Raw genomic sequence first — 15296 nt, 5'->3', positions numbered from 1 at the left:
TTTTTTTTTTGAGCAGTAGCGAGATTTATTGCAAAGAACAAAAGAACAAAGCTTCCCCCATTACAAAAGGGGACCCAAGCAGATTGCCACTGCTGGCTCGGGCAGCCTGCTTTTATTTTCTTATCTGATCCCACCCACATCCTGCTGATTGGTCCATTTTTTTTTTATGAAGTATTTATTGATCATTCTTGGGTGTTTCTCGGAGAGGGGGATGTGGCAGGGTCATAGGATAATAGTGGAGAGAAGGTCAGGAGATAAACACATGAACAAAGGTCTCTGGTTTTCCTAGGTAGAGGTCCCTGCGGCCTTCTGCAGTGTTTGTGCCCCTGGGTACTTGAGATTACGGAGTGGTGATGACTCTTAAAAAGCATGCTGCCTTCAAGCATCTGTTTAACAAAGCACGTCTTGCACCGCCCTTAATCCATTTAACCCTGAGTTGACACAGCACATGTTTCAGAGAGCACGGGGCTGGGAGAAAGGCCATAGATCAACAGCATCCCAAGGCAGAAGAATTTCTCCTAGTCAGAACAAAATGGAGTCTCCTATGCCCACCTCTTTCTACACAGACACAGCAACAATCTGATCTCTCCTTCCTTTCCCCACACTTCCTCCCCTTCTTTTCAACAAAACCGCCATCATCCTCATGGCCCGCTCCTGATGGTCACTGTCTCTTCGGAGCTGTTGGGTACACCTCCCAGACTGGGCGGCCGGGCAGAGGCGCTCCCCACTTCACAGACGGGGCGGCTGGGCAGAGGCGCTCCTCACTTCACAGACGGGGTGGCAGCCAGGCAGAGGCGCTCCTCACTTCCTCCCAGACAGGGCGGCTGGGCAGAGGCACTCCTCACTTCCCAGAGGGGGCGGCCGGGCAGAGGTGCTCTTCACTTCCCAGATGGGGCGGCCGGGCAGAGGCGCTCCTCACTTCCCAGAGGGGGCGGCCAGGCAGATACGCTCCTCACTTCCTCCCAGATGGGGTGGCAGCCAGGCAGAGGCGCTCCTCACTTCCCAGATGGGGCGGCCGGGCAGAGACGCTCCTCACTTCCTCCCAGACGGGGTGGCGGCCGGGCAGAGGTGCTCCTCACTTCCCAGATGGGGCGGCCGGGCAGAGATGCTCCTCACTTCCTCCCAGATGGGATGGCAGCCAGGCAGAGGCACTCCTCACCTCCCAGATGGGGCAGCCAGGCAGAGGCGCTCCTCACCTCCCAGACGGGGTGGCCAGGCAGAGGCGCTCCTCACTTCCCAGATGGGGTGGCGGCTAGGCAGAGGTGATCCTCACTTCCCAGATGGGGCAGCCAGCCAGAGGTGCTCCTCACTTCCTCCCAGACAGGGTGGCGGCCAGGCAGAGGCACTCCTCACTTCCCAGACGGGGTGGCGGCCGGGCAGAGGCGCTCCTCACTTCCCAGATGGGGCAGCCAGGCAGAGGCGCTCCTCACTTCCTCCCAGACAGGGTGGTGGCCAGGCAGAGGCTCTCCTCACTTCCCATACGGGGTGGCAGCCAGGCAGAGGTGCTCCTCACTTCCCAGATGGGGCAGCCGGGCAGAGGCGCTCCTCACTTCCTCCCAGACGGGGTGGCAGCCAGGCAGAGGCACTCCTCACTTCCCATACAGGGTGGAGGCCAGGCAGAGGCGCTCCTCACTTCCTCCCAGATGGGGTGGCAGCCAGGCAGAGGCGCTCCTCACCTCCCCAATGGGGCGGCCGGGCAGAGGTGCTCCTCATCTCCCAGATGGGGCAGCCAGGCAGAAGTGCTCCTCACTTCCTCCCAGATGGGGTGGTGGCCGGGCAGAGGCACTCCTCACCTCCCAGACGGGGCAGCTGGGCAGAGGTGCTCCTCATCTCCCAGACAGGGCAGCCGGGCAGAGGTGCTCCTCACTTCCTCCCAGACGGGGTGGTGGCCGGGCAGAGGCACTCCTCACCTCCCAGACAGGGCGGCCGGGCAGAGGCACTCCTCACTTCCCAGACATTGGGCAACTGGGCAGAGGCGCTCCTCACTTCCCAGATGGGGCAGCCGGGCAGAGGCGCTCCTCACATCCCAGACGATGGGCAGCCAGGCAGAGATGTTCCTCACTTCCTATACGGGATGGCAGCCAGGCAGAGGCACTCCTCACTTCCCAGATGGGGCGGCCGGGCAGAGGGGCTCCTCACATCCCAGACCATGGGTGGCCAGGCAGAGATGCTCCTCACTTCCTAGACGGGGTGGCAGCGGGGCAGATGCTGTAATCTTAGCAGTTTAAGAGGCCAAGGCAGGAGGCTGGTAGGTGGAGGTTGTAGCGAGCCAAGATCACGCCACTGCACTCCAGCCTGAGCACCATTGAGCATTGAGTGAGCGAGACTCCGTCTGCAATCCCAGCACCTTGGGAGGCCAAGGCAGGCAGATCACTCGAGGCCAGGAGCTGGAGACCAGCCCAGTCAACACGGCGAAACCCCGTCTCCACCAAAAATACAAAAACCATTCAGGCATGGCAGCACACACCTGCAATCCCAGGCACTCAGCAGGCCGAGGCAGGAGAGTCACAGGAGCCTGAGGCAGGGAGGTTGCAGCGAGCCGAGATCACGGCAGTACAGTCAAGCTTCGGCAACAGAGGGAGACCGAAAAAAGAAGGAGAGGGAGACCGAAGAAAGGGGAGGGGGAGAGGGAGAGGGAGAGGGAGAGGGAGAGCTAAAATTAGATTTTTAACAGAGTTGAAATGGTAAGTGAAAAATTCTAAATTTAATTTTCTATGATATACTTAGAGCACAACTTATGTTTCCAGGCAGAATGTTCTATTTTTAAGTGTGATTGTTACAAGTTGTAAAATAATCTCTGGATTTGAAATTTAAAACAATATTTCTTTTCCATATTGATATTAAAATTTGGAGAAATTTCTCGCTCTTATTCTATTTAATTTTTTAGTGGGTGAAGTTCAGTCTACAGTTTTTATCCTTAGTCACCTAACTGTAGCCAACTCTTTGGACACTTTCTCTGGAAAAATTTTGAAGATCATGGCAGCTTTTGGATTAAAACATTTTCTGTTATTTTGCAAGCAAACTTGTTTACTCTGTTCACAGAGTGACCAGTCCATGTGACCATAAGCAACACCTGTCTTTCATAGCATTACCATCAGCACCAGAAACTCCAGGTGCCAGAAGCTTAAAGTAAAAGCCCTAAAGTACATTGGCTCCTCCCATTTACTGTCCTGGGTCTAGAAAATGCTATTAAATATCAACATTTCTATGGTTATGACTGACAAATTAAATGACAAGAACAGCACAAAAACTATATATTTTTGATACCATTTAGCTACATTTATGACAAAGACAGACAGTATTTGAAACATTGGTATCCTATAATGTTTTAAAAATCTATTTTTTAACTTGACAGATAAAATATGTATTTATTTTATAAAACATGATGTCTTGAAGTATATATACATTGTCAAATTCTTAGTTCTAGGTAATCAATTCTTTACCACACACAGTTACATATTTGTTTTGAGACCACATGAAACTGTCTTAGAATTTTTTAAAATTTTAATACAGTATTATGAACTATAGTTACTATGCTATATGATAAATCTCTTGAACTTATTCCTTCTATCCACCTGTAGTTATGTATTTTTTAGCAGACATGTTTCTGATCCTCCCCTTCTAAATACCTTGATTCCTGGCAATCACCATTTTACTCTCTATTTCAGTGAGATTAAGTTTTTTAGAATCTAAGTGCAAGTGAAATTAGATACTAATCTTTCTGTGCCTGGCTTATTTCAACTAATATAATGTCCTCCAGATTAATCTATGTGATTGAAATTAATATAAATTTCTTTTTTAAAGACAAATTGTATTCCATTTTGTATATATACTACATTGTCTTTATTTACTCATTAGATGTTAAACTGTTTATATTTTGGCTATTGTGAAGATTGTTGCAAACAACATAGAAGTGCAAATGCTTCTTCATTCTGATTTCACTTGTTTTGGATGCATATCCAATATTGCAATTGCTGTATTACCTGGTAGTTTAATTCTAAATTTTTTGAGAAATCTGGTTTCTTTGAACAATGGCTGTCCTGATTTACATTCAAACCAACAATGTGCAAGCATTTTCTTTTTCTCACATCTTTACCAACACTTCTTTTTCTTTAATAAAAGTCATTCTCACAGGAGTGAGTTGATATCTCATAATTTTTGTGGATTGTCTTTTCCTGATAATAATTGACATTGAGCATTTTTTAATATAGCTCTTGGTCATATGTATGTCTTTTTTTGAAAAATATTTAAGTGTTTTGCTCATTTTTAGTAGTGATTTGTTTTTTGTTGTATAGTCATTTGACTTTCATACATATTTTTATAGTAACCGCTTGTCACATGTATGATTTGCAAAAATTGTCTCCCATTTTTTAATTGTCTCAACTTGTTGATTGTGTCAGATTCTGTGCCATGACTTGTTAATTTGAAGTAATCTGACTCATGTGTTTTACCTTTTGTTCCCTGTTATTTTGAGATTAAATTTAAAAAGTCACTGCCCCAACCAATGTTATGGGGCTTTCAGTGTATATCTTTTGTAGTAGTTTTAGAGTTTCAGAACTTACATTTAAGTATCTAATTTATTTTGAGTTTAATTTTATATATGATGTGAGGTAAGGGTCTCATTTTATTGCTGTACATGTGACTATAAGTTTCCTCAACACCATTTATTGAAGATACTGACCTTTCTCTAAAAAATTGTCACCCATATCTAAAATCATTTGAAAATACATGAATATATTTCCCATCTCTCTTTTCTGCTCCATTGGCCTATATGTCTGTTTTTATTCAAGTACCACACTGTTTTGGTTGCTATAGTTTTGTAGTATATTTCAAAATCAGATAGAATGCTACCTTTAGCCTTCTTTGCTTCATTGCTTTGACTATTCAGGGTCTTCTGTGGTACCATATAAATTTTAGACATATTTTTTAAATGTTCTATTAAGTATGTCACTGGTATTTTGATAGAGTCTTTATCATCTCTTCAGATCATTTTGTGTAATACAGATACTTAACAATATTAGTAATTCCAATTCATGAATAAGTAATATTTTTTATTTGTGTATTGCTTAATTTCTTACTTTAATGTTCTTTAGATTATAATATACAGGTGTTTCACTGTTTTAGTAAAATGTATTTTAAAGCATAGTTATGACAGTTATTGTAAATAGGTTTGTTTTTAATTTTATTTTGAGATACTTAATTATTGTATAGAGGTGCTACTAACTTTTGGGATGCTAATTTTTTATTCTCCAAGGGATAATTTAAATTCTTCCCCCCACCCCCCAATCTGGATGCCTTCTACTTTATTCTCTAATTTGTTTGAAAAGAATTAGAAAATTTCTAAGAAATAATTTGAGTTATACCTGCCTGAGGCCACATATCTTACTTGATTAGATCAATATTTTCTGTGTGTTGGTGTGTATGACTAAATCCTTATAGCCTTAGGAAACTTAGGAATTGCATTCAGGAAAACAAAAATTTAGGCTTTGAGACTTTAATTCAGCTTAAAAAATATTTACAGAATTTGCCTAATGTCCCTAGCAATATATTCCAGGATTATGTTTTCATCAGAATCTACTAAATATTTTCATTTCAAGTAGTTTTTCTGTTTTGTTTTGTTTTTGAGATAGAGTTTTGTCCTTGTTGTGCAGGCTGGAGTGCAGTGACGCGATCTCCACTCACTGCAACCTCCGCCTCGTGGGTTCAAGTGATTCTCCTGCCTCAGCCTCTGGAGTAGCTGGGATTACAGGCATGCACCACCGCACCCTGCTGATTTTTGTGTTTTTATTAGAGACAGGGTTTCACCATGTTGGTCAGGCTGGACTCGAACTCCTGACCTCAGGTGATCCACCTGCTTCAGCCTCCCAAAGTGCTAGGATTAGAGGCATAAGCCACTGCACCTGGCCTTAAACAGATTTTTTAGGGATTAGATTTTCATTTAAAAATATTTGGTTTAACACTAGGTAAAGCTACCTGAAATACTGTAAAACTCAATGAATATACATTTTTCTTGTCTTCTACTATGTTCATAGAATTTATAATAGGAGATGCCCAGAATAATACTCATAGAAAATAGGCCTAAATTTATTATGTAGAAAATTATGGCATTATGCTAAGGCTTTATATTCAGCTACATGAATTAGTCAATATATGAACTAGGTTTTCTTTGTTCCCCTCGTTAGTTCTCTCAGTTCATGCTGAAAGCTGTGTATAGATATTTTTTCTTTTTGGCTTTCATGTGAAAGCAGGTTTTTTTTACTGAGAATTTTATTTTCCTCAGAGATTTTGTTACATTTGGTTCTAGAACTTCTGGTTTCACAACATCAGCTAATTTGGGGGCCCTGAATTTGCTTATTCTTAAGATTATATTATTTTGAAAGTTATTATTTTAATCAAGGTAATCAATATTCAGAGGTTATTTGCTGTAAAGTCTAGTTGTGTTCTCCCTTTCAGTTTTTAATTCCTTTTTTCTCTGTTTTAAGTTAAACCATATAAACTCTAGAAATTGCCCTTTGTTACTGACATATACTTGAAAACCAGTTTTCTGTCAACTTCCCTTTCCCACCCGTCTAGCAATTCCAAGTATTAATAGCATAATTTTTACCTAAACTTGTAGTCAGTGAATGCTGTAAGGTGATTAATTAATTATTAACGACAGACCCAAGCAGTATACTATGATTTTATTACCTTTTTGATACAAATTTATTTCTTGAATTAAACAATCATTTTAGTCTATACTAGCTTGATTTTCTTTATGCCTATTGTTAAGTTCTACTGAAATACTACCACTTAACTTATACTTGCCCTGAAACAGTTTTTCATTTATTGATAAAACTTTAAATTATCTCTGGGTTACATTTTTCTTCCCCTGCAGATGTCTCTCCTGCAGCCTGCCTTCCTCCTTCTCTGATTTGGTTTCTTTCTGGACAGTGTGAAGCTGTGAATGGATGCCCTGACTCTGGGATCTCTTGTTTTTTTTCTGCTCTCATTTTTCTTGCTGACTCCACTGTCAGCATCCTGATGTCCACAGAGAGTGTGGATGTTAGGTAGATTTTTTGAGATCTTGAATATCTAAAAATGAATGCATTCCACCCTTTATATTTGATGATGACATAGTTTGGATATGTGTCCCTGACAAAATCTCTTGTCATATTGTAATCCTCAATGTTGGAGGTGGGACCTGGTGAGAGGTAAGTGAATCATAAGGGCGAATTTCTCCCTTTGGTGTTGTTCTCATGATAGACTCCTCTCAAGATCTAGTTGTGTGAAAGTGTGTGGTGTCTCCCTCCCCTATCTCTCTTCCACCTGCTCTGGCCATATGAAACACACCTTCTTCCCCTTCACCTTATGTCATGCTTATAAGTTTCCTGAGGCCTCCTCAGAAGCCCAAGAGATGATCAACACTATGCTTCCTGTACAGCCTGTGAAACTGTGAGCCAACAAAATCTATTTTTAAATAAATTATCCAATCTCAGGTATTTCCTTATAGAAATGTAAGAAAAGACAAATGCAGATGATTTTATTTAAAGTGAATTTTTGTCTATTGAGCTCCTACTGTGTATCATGCCCTATTCTAGGAATTGAGGATGTGAGAGTAAATAGGAAAAAATAAAAATGAACTGGGTTCTAATCTAAAAAAGCTTTTATTTTAGGGGGAGAAGAATATAGATAATAATAACAATGTGTCATTCATATGTAGAGAGATATATGTCAACATGTCTGTGTATACACACACACCATTATATGAGAAAAGAAAGGTTAGGGACTTGGAGAGTGATGGTGGTGTTTAATTTTCTATATGAAAGTCTCAGGCTCAGAAAATTTGAGCAGAGACCTAAAATAAAATAGGTAATGAACCATTTCTGTATTTGAGATGAGAGCATTTGAGACAGAGTAAAGAACACGTCACTTCTGCTGCTGTGATATTAAACCAAAGATGTGAATTTCTATGATATCTCAACTGAATTAGCTTGCTTGGCTGCTGCAGAGATTAATGCACCATGTAAAATCTCTAGGGTCTAGGATGTCTGCAGATTGTCAAGACAGCCTCTTCAATGTGTAAGAAAATTTTTTGCACCTAGAAACAAGTATCTCTGCAAAAGAGGCACAACTCTTGTTAACCCCTTTATATTTTGGAGACAAATATGCCATATTTGAGAATGCTGCTTCAACACATGCACAGAGTAACTCAGAAAGCTGCCCATCTTTACTGAAACTCAGAGCAAAAGGCACCTCTGCAGAGGTGCAGCTGGAGGGAAGGCAGCTCTGCAGTAGGGGTCACAGGATGGTGCTTGAGCATCTGCAGCAGGCCACTGTGCTGTATAGAGTCTCCAGCAAGCTCAAGGGATATCTTCAGTGCAGAATTCCAGGGATGTGAAAAAATATGTATATTTTTGTCAATTATCTACTGAAAATAGCTCCTGGCTTGCCACTGCAGTCTTGTAGAGATTGAATAACTGATCATGGGATAACAAGTAACAAGATCTGAGATATTTCTTATGAACTGTTATAAAATCTACTGGGAAATAGCATGGTATGCACAGGTGCTGTTTATAAGCAAGATACGCTGGTCTATAGGCTATCAAGCTGAAGCAGATGTGGTAGGCATGAAAGGGTTGCATGTGGAAGTGACTCAGACCTCCATGGCACCTACTTCCATGCATTGAGACCCCCCTCTCAACCCACAACTAAGGCAGTCCCATTGGTGTTTCTTATGAACAGGTAACCAATGGAGGAAAAACTGTACCTATATACAGATGTTATTACCAGTATAATGTAGGCTGGTAACAATTTGGCCCCCCCAAGAAAAAAAAACTGGAGAAGAGAAAGTCTTCCAAATTGCAGAAATTTGGAAAGAATAACTGTTTGTGTTTACAGCATCTAAAGGTATGCACCTGCATGTATTTATTGCTGATGGCCATAAGTTTGGAACTGGAAAGACCTTGACATAAACAACAGATTCAGCAATGAATCTGCAAAGAGGTGTATGGCTGACCAGCTGGAATGAGCAGAACATGAGAATGTTTGTTTCCCATATGAATGCTCTTTATGAGTATGAGGGACTACCAATAATAGAACCCATAAAGAAATGAGCTGTAAATATTAGACTTTTTTTCACAGTTTCCTCAGTGTTTGCTTAATAGGTTAATGAGAGACAATGTGGCCATGTTAAGAATGAGGAGGTTTTCCATAAGTTCAAGAACATGGACTTTCCTTTACCAATACTGTTTACTGACCCAAATGAGAACAAGATTGCCAAAAATGACCAATGCTTAAACCCTGGAAAAGGGAGCTACCTTGACTAGACCAGTTAGATTCCTGGTGAGATTCTAGTAATATTCTTTCTCTTTTTTCCTGGAGGTGGTAGAGAATTTTTCTTACTGGAATTAACACATATTTGAATACTGATTTTTCTCTATTAGCTTTTCCTAGCATCAACTTACTGCATTTGCTGAGTTCTTATTCTCTGTCTTGGTATTTTACATATCATTGCCACTGATAACAGAGCTCATTTTACAAAAAAAGAACTACTGCAGTAGGCTCCAGCCTATAAGATTTATTGGTCTTGTGATTGCCCACATCTCCCGGAGCATAATCTTAAAAGAATCAGTTATTTTGTCAACTGCAAGACCATATTCTAAGAGGCTAAGTTTATATTATACAAGATGTGGTGTATACTCTGGACCAGGAGCCAATACATTGTCTCATAGCTGGAATACATGGTTCCATGCATCAAGAATAATTTCACACAGTTTATTGAGCTTCCTCTGTAGAGCAGCTGATGAAAAACCACAATCTCCAGAAATGCTACTTTTTGGGCTCTTGTCCCACTCATTTCTGTTGCAATTCCGGTGTCCTAGAAAGCTTCTGAAACATGACTCTTGATTGTCTAATTTAACCCTAACTGTGTTACTTTATGTAAAATTTTGATTGCAGAATATGTGGATGTAGAAAAAAAAGTCCTCAAAGGTGTTAGAAATGATGCTGCATGGCTTCGTTTTTTTGAATGTTTTTTAAGTGGTAACAACACTTTTTCTTAACCACACACACAACAAAAATGTGTCATATATTGAAAAGAAATAGCAATGGTCAATATTAGTTCTAGTATTAGCTGTTTCCTCATCTTTTGATGATTATCTAATTTGCCAATCTAAATGTAAACATAAAACATTATATAATAAATTTGGTTTTTCATCTAGACTATTAGATAATCTAGAAACTAGTTTTGGTTCTTTTTTTCATTAATTTTTAAAAACCCAGAAGATTCACAACCTTGTTGAACTGTGTATTAAATAGGATAAATAGGTTATGAAGCATTTCATAAGGCTTCTGTGAGTATTAAGTTAAAAATGCATCTGAATTTTATACTGTATAAAGAGTAAAAAGCTGCAGAAATGTTTATTTCTCACTCTTTTGTCTTTTTTTTTTTTTTTTTGAGATGGATCCTTGCTCTGTCACCAGGCTGGAGTGCAGTGGTGCAATCTCCGCTCACTGCTACCTCCACCTCCTGAGTTCAAGCTATTCCCTTGCCTCAGCCTCCTGAGTGGCTGGGATTACAGGCGTGCACCACCACACCCAGCTGGGTGGATCACGAGGTCAGGAGATCGAGACCATCCTGGCCTACATGGTGAAACCCCATCTCTACAAAATACATTCTTGTTCTTAGGCTATGCATCCCTCAACATTAAATATCATTCATTTCACAAAATAGTTATTCAGTTGTTAGAAACTAAGGTTAAATTAACTATTAATATTAGAAAATAATATAAGATTTTGATAAAATCAGCCTTTTATTCAGTGACTCTCTCTGTGTTGTGTTTTACACCAGATAAGTAATGCAAAAATCCCTAAGTGATTCAAAGCAGAAACTTTTTACACTGAAACTCAAAACAACATTCCAGGCAAATGCTGTTTTCCACCTTCTTAATCATTCTACTTCTGCTCTGCATTCCTACCTGAAATATGCCTCTCAGTATCAGCCCAGAATTGTCAATATCTTTGCTATCTTCCCAAGGTCATTTCTTTGCCCAATCACAAAACTATGGAAAAAAAAATATAAGAAACCTCTGGTAGAGTCAGTGTTTCCATAGACCTTTTATTCAGAATATGCCAGATTCTACAAGACAAAGAATGGGAAGTAAAGCATTTAGGGGAGAGGAATATAAACAATTTAAAACAATATTCAGTTTGAAAACAGAGAACCAGACTTACAAGTAAGCAGCATCTTGTACTGAAATAGGACACGTTGTTCTCTTTGATTCTATTTTTCTAACTTATTCCAAAAAATAATTTTAAATGGGTTTGATTAGAAAACATAAAACACACTTTATTGAAATGTTTTTAATGATTTAAACACACCAGGAATCAAGGTGTTATCCAGGAATATAAATGATTTAACCTTGCATGATACACTAACTTAGATGGCAGGTGTCTCCAAAATCCAATTTCAGTAATTTTAGATATTTAGAAATTTTACCTGCATTAATTTAATCTTGGCAAGTTTATGACTTCTGATTCTTCTTTGCCAAATGAGTTAATATCTTCTACATTCTACAATAAACATAAATTTTAGAGTCAAAAAATATGAATCTATAAAAGGGGTCTGTTTCAAATTTTTTCTCACTAGTAGCTTATCAGAAGGTTTTTATTAAGAGACCAGTGGGACACATAGGGAATATTGATGTTATATATAAAGAGAAAGTCAACAAGTGATTGCTCTGGTAGGTTCAGATAATCTCTAAATTATCTATTTTGATCTGGTGAACCTAAAAATACCATGGCTGTAGAAAAACTGGTTAGATTTGCATGAGTGTAAGAATGTGAGGGTGTGTGTGTGTAGGTTTGTATAGTGAGAAAGTTGAAGATGAAAATCAAGGACTGATGCAGAAGCACTAATGGAAGAAAAATTCATTTAAAAGTAATCTACTTGTTCTACTATTAGTAAGGATGCATTCTGTCCATGCAAGCCTGTCTTCTGCTTTCTAAGTTTGCTGCTAGTCATTTCAGCTTTTCTGACTCAGTTGTATTCAGTGATCCTCAGATATCTTCCACTGCAGAAAATTGTAATTCATTAATTATTATTGTGTTTCCTGGACTCATCTACAAAAAATGAGTCCTAAGAGATTCATTTAAAAAAAATTTAGATAAATAAAGAACATTATTTCTCTTTTGTAACATATTCGTGTCTATATTTGCATCAGAGAATGACTCAAACATTAATCTACAAAGTTTACTATATTTCTCTTAAATTTAGCTCATTTGGGGACTATGAGGTAATTCTATTCAATGAGAACTGAACTAGACCTACTAAGATTAGTCAGGACTATCAGAGAATTTCTTAAATAAATTCGCAATTAATCCTGAGATCATCTTGAATCCCAAGTTTTACCCTAAAAAAAAATTGTAACATAGTAAATTTTACTTTGTGTTTTAAAAGAAAGAGTAGCACAATGAGATTTTTTGTGATCTATTGAAGTCCATAAAATTTATCAAAAAAATTTACATACAATGTAAATCTTTTGATAGCATTTAGTTTTAATCACAATAAATTAAAAATGGAACTGAGATCTATAATCAATCTCTTTTCTCTCTTTAAAGAATCTGTATTTTCTTTAGAAAGGTAGTGATTTTTCAAACCGTACTCTATTATAGAACAAAATATTTGTCATCTGAAGTGTTTCAAATTTTGTACTATACTTATTACTTCAGTCTTACACTACATTAACATGTAAAATTTGCAAGAATATTTATATCTAAAATATTTTCAAACTTGTATTTTTCCTGAAAATATTGACATTTTTAAATTTTAGCAAAAAGAACTCAGTAAAAACATGTTGTATCTTTATTTTAGTCAATGATACCTAGCCACACAAATATAAGTTTAATGTTGATTAAAACAAGCAGTTTTGGGACCCTGGACCTGCGGGAGCGCAGAGCACGTGGAACGTAGCGCGGGGCTGCGTTGGCACGCACGCGCCTAAGCGCACACCTGGTGGGGCTAGGGACTAGCCACTCACACACACTTGGGCCACTGCTGGGTGCCCGCTCTTCCTTATGCTTGCGCTGTGAGCTGAGCTAGTGTTTGTGCGGCAATAACATGTCAGCCCCTCTTCCAGCCACCGAGCCTGCCCCCCGGAATGCCACCGCCGTGGTGATTTTCCTTCATGGATTGGGAGATACTGGGCACGGATGGGCAGAAGCCTTTGCAGGTATCAGAAGTTCACATATCAAATATATCTGCCCGCATGCGCCTGTTATGCCTGTTACATTAAATATGAACATGGCTATGCCTTCATGGTTTGATATTATTGGGCTTTCGCCAGATTCACAGGAGGATGAATCTGGGATTAAACAGGCAGCAGAAAATATAAAAGCTTTGATTGATCAAGAAGTGAAGAATGGCATTCCTTCTAACAATTATTTTGGGAGAATTTTCTCAGGGAGGAGCTTTATGTTTATATACTGCACGTACCATGCAGCAAAAACTGGTGGGTGTCACTGCACTCAGTTGCTGGCTTCCACTTCAGGCTTCATTTCCACAGGGTCCTATTGGTGGCACTAACAGAGATATTTCTATTCTCCAGCACCACAGGGATTGTGACCCTTTAGTCCCCCTGATGTTTGGTTCTCTTATGGTTGAAAAACTAAAAACACTGGTGAATCCAGCCAATGTGACCTTTAAAACCTATGAAGGTATTGTGTCCAGAATTGGTGGGTTCTTGTTCTCACTGACTTCAAGAATGAAGCTGTGGACCCTCGTGGTGAGTGTTATGCTCATAAAGGCAGTGTGGACCCAAAGAGTGAGCAGCAGCAAGATTTATTGCAAAGAGCGAAAGAACAAAGCTTCCACAGTGTGGAAGGGGACCCAAGAGGGTTGCCACTGCTGGCTTGGACAGCCTGCTTTTATCCCCTTATCTGGCCCCACCCACATCCTGCTGACTGGTCGATTTTACAGAGAGCTGATTGGTCCATTTTGACAGGGTGCTGATTGGTGTGTTTACAATCCCTGAGCAAGACACAAAAGTTCTCCAAGGCCCCACAGAGCACTGAATGGTGCATTTACAAACCTTGAGCTAGACCCAGGGTGCTGATTGGTGTGTTTACAAACCTTGAGTTAGAGACAGAGTGCTGATTGGTGTATTTACAATCCGTTAGCTAGACATAAAGATTCTCCAAGTCCCCACCAGACTCAGGAGCCCAGCTGGCTTCACCTAGTGGATCCCACACTGGGGCCACAGGCAGAGCTGCCTGCCAGTCCTGTGACATGTGCCCACACTCCTCAGCCCTTGGGCGGTTGATGGGACCTGGTGCTGTGGAGCGGGGGTGGCACTTTTTGGGGAGGCTCGGCCTCACAGGAGCCCATGGTGATGGGGAGGCTCAGGCATGGTGGGCTGCAGGTACTGAGCCCTGCCCTGCAGGGAGGCAGCTGAGGCCTGGCGAGAATTCCAGCACACTGCTGGTGGGCCGGCACTGCTGGGGGACCCGGGGCATCCTCTGCGGCTGCTGGCCCAGGTGCTAAGCCCCTCACTGCCTGGGGTTGGTGGTGCCAGCTGGCTGCTCTGAGTGTGAGGCCCACTGAGCCCACACCCACCCAGAACTCGTGCTGGCCCATGATCATCACAGGCAGCAGCCCCAGTTCCCACCCGCGGCTCTCCCTCCACACCTCCCCACAAGCAGAGAGAGCTGGCTCCGGCCTCGGCCAGCCCAGAGAGGGGCCCCCACAGTGCAGTGGCAGGCTGAAGGGCTCCTCAAACACAGCCAGAATGGACGCCGTGGCCTGAGGAGGTGCCGAGGGCAAGCAAGGGCTGCTAGCACGTTGTCATCTCTCAGCATGATGCACAGTTCACATCAACAGGAAATGATGGATGTCAAGAAATTCATTGATAAACTCCTACCTCCAATTGATTAACATCACTAAGAGGCCTTTTGTAGAAGTACACCAGCATCATTGTAGTAGAGTATAAACCTTTTGCCATGCCCAGTCTTCAAATTTCTAATGTTTGCAGTGTTAAAATGTTTTGCAAATACACGCCAATGGTACAGATAAAATAATGTCTCCTTATGAGAAATTTATGATCTTTTAAGTTTCTATACATGTATTCTTATAAGAGGATCAAGGATCTACTATATTAAAATAGATGAAGCAGATAGCTTCTTTTTTCTCAAATGTAATTCAGCAAAATAATACAGTACTGCCACCAGATTTTGTATTACATCATTTGAAAATTAACAGTATGCTTAATGAAAATGTGTTTGGGTGTAAATGAGCAGTTAAGATATAAACAATTTATGCATGC

General features: G+C 40.8%; 2 pseudogenes; both read left to right on the top strand.

Annotated features, from left to right (window-relative positions):
* Positions 2819–3339, top strand: PONPYGV1R-PS1955 (vomeronasal 1 receptor ponPygV1R-ps1955 pseudogene; annotated as a pseudogene).
* LOC100449181 (acyl-protein thioesterase 1-like) lies at positions 13156–14965 on the top strand (annotated as a pseudogene).
* Positions 14966–15296: the final 331 nt, after the last annotated feature.

The sequence above is a fragment of the Pongo abelii genome, chromosome 21 (assembly GCF_028885655.2).
Source record: "Pongo abelii isolate AG06213 chromosome 21, NHGRI_mPonAbe1-v2.0_pri, whole genome shotgun sequence".
Classification (NCBI taxonomy): Eukaryota; Metazoa; Chordata; class Mammalia; order Primates; family Hominidae; genus Pongo; species Pongo abelii.
Note: the sequence above shows the minus strand (reverse complement) of the source record. Positions and strands in the feature narration are given on the sequence as shown.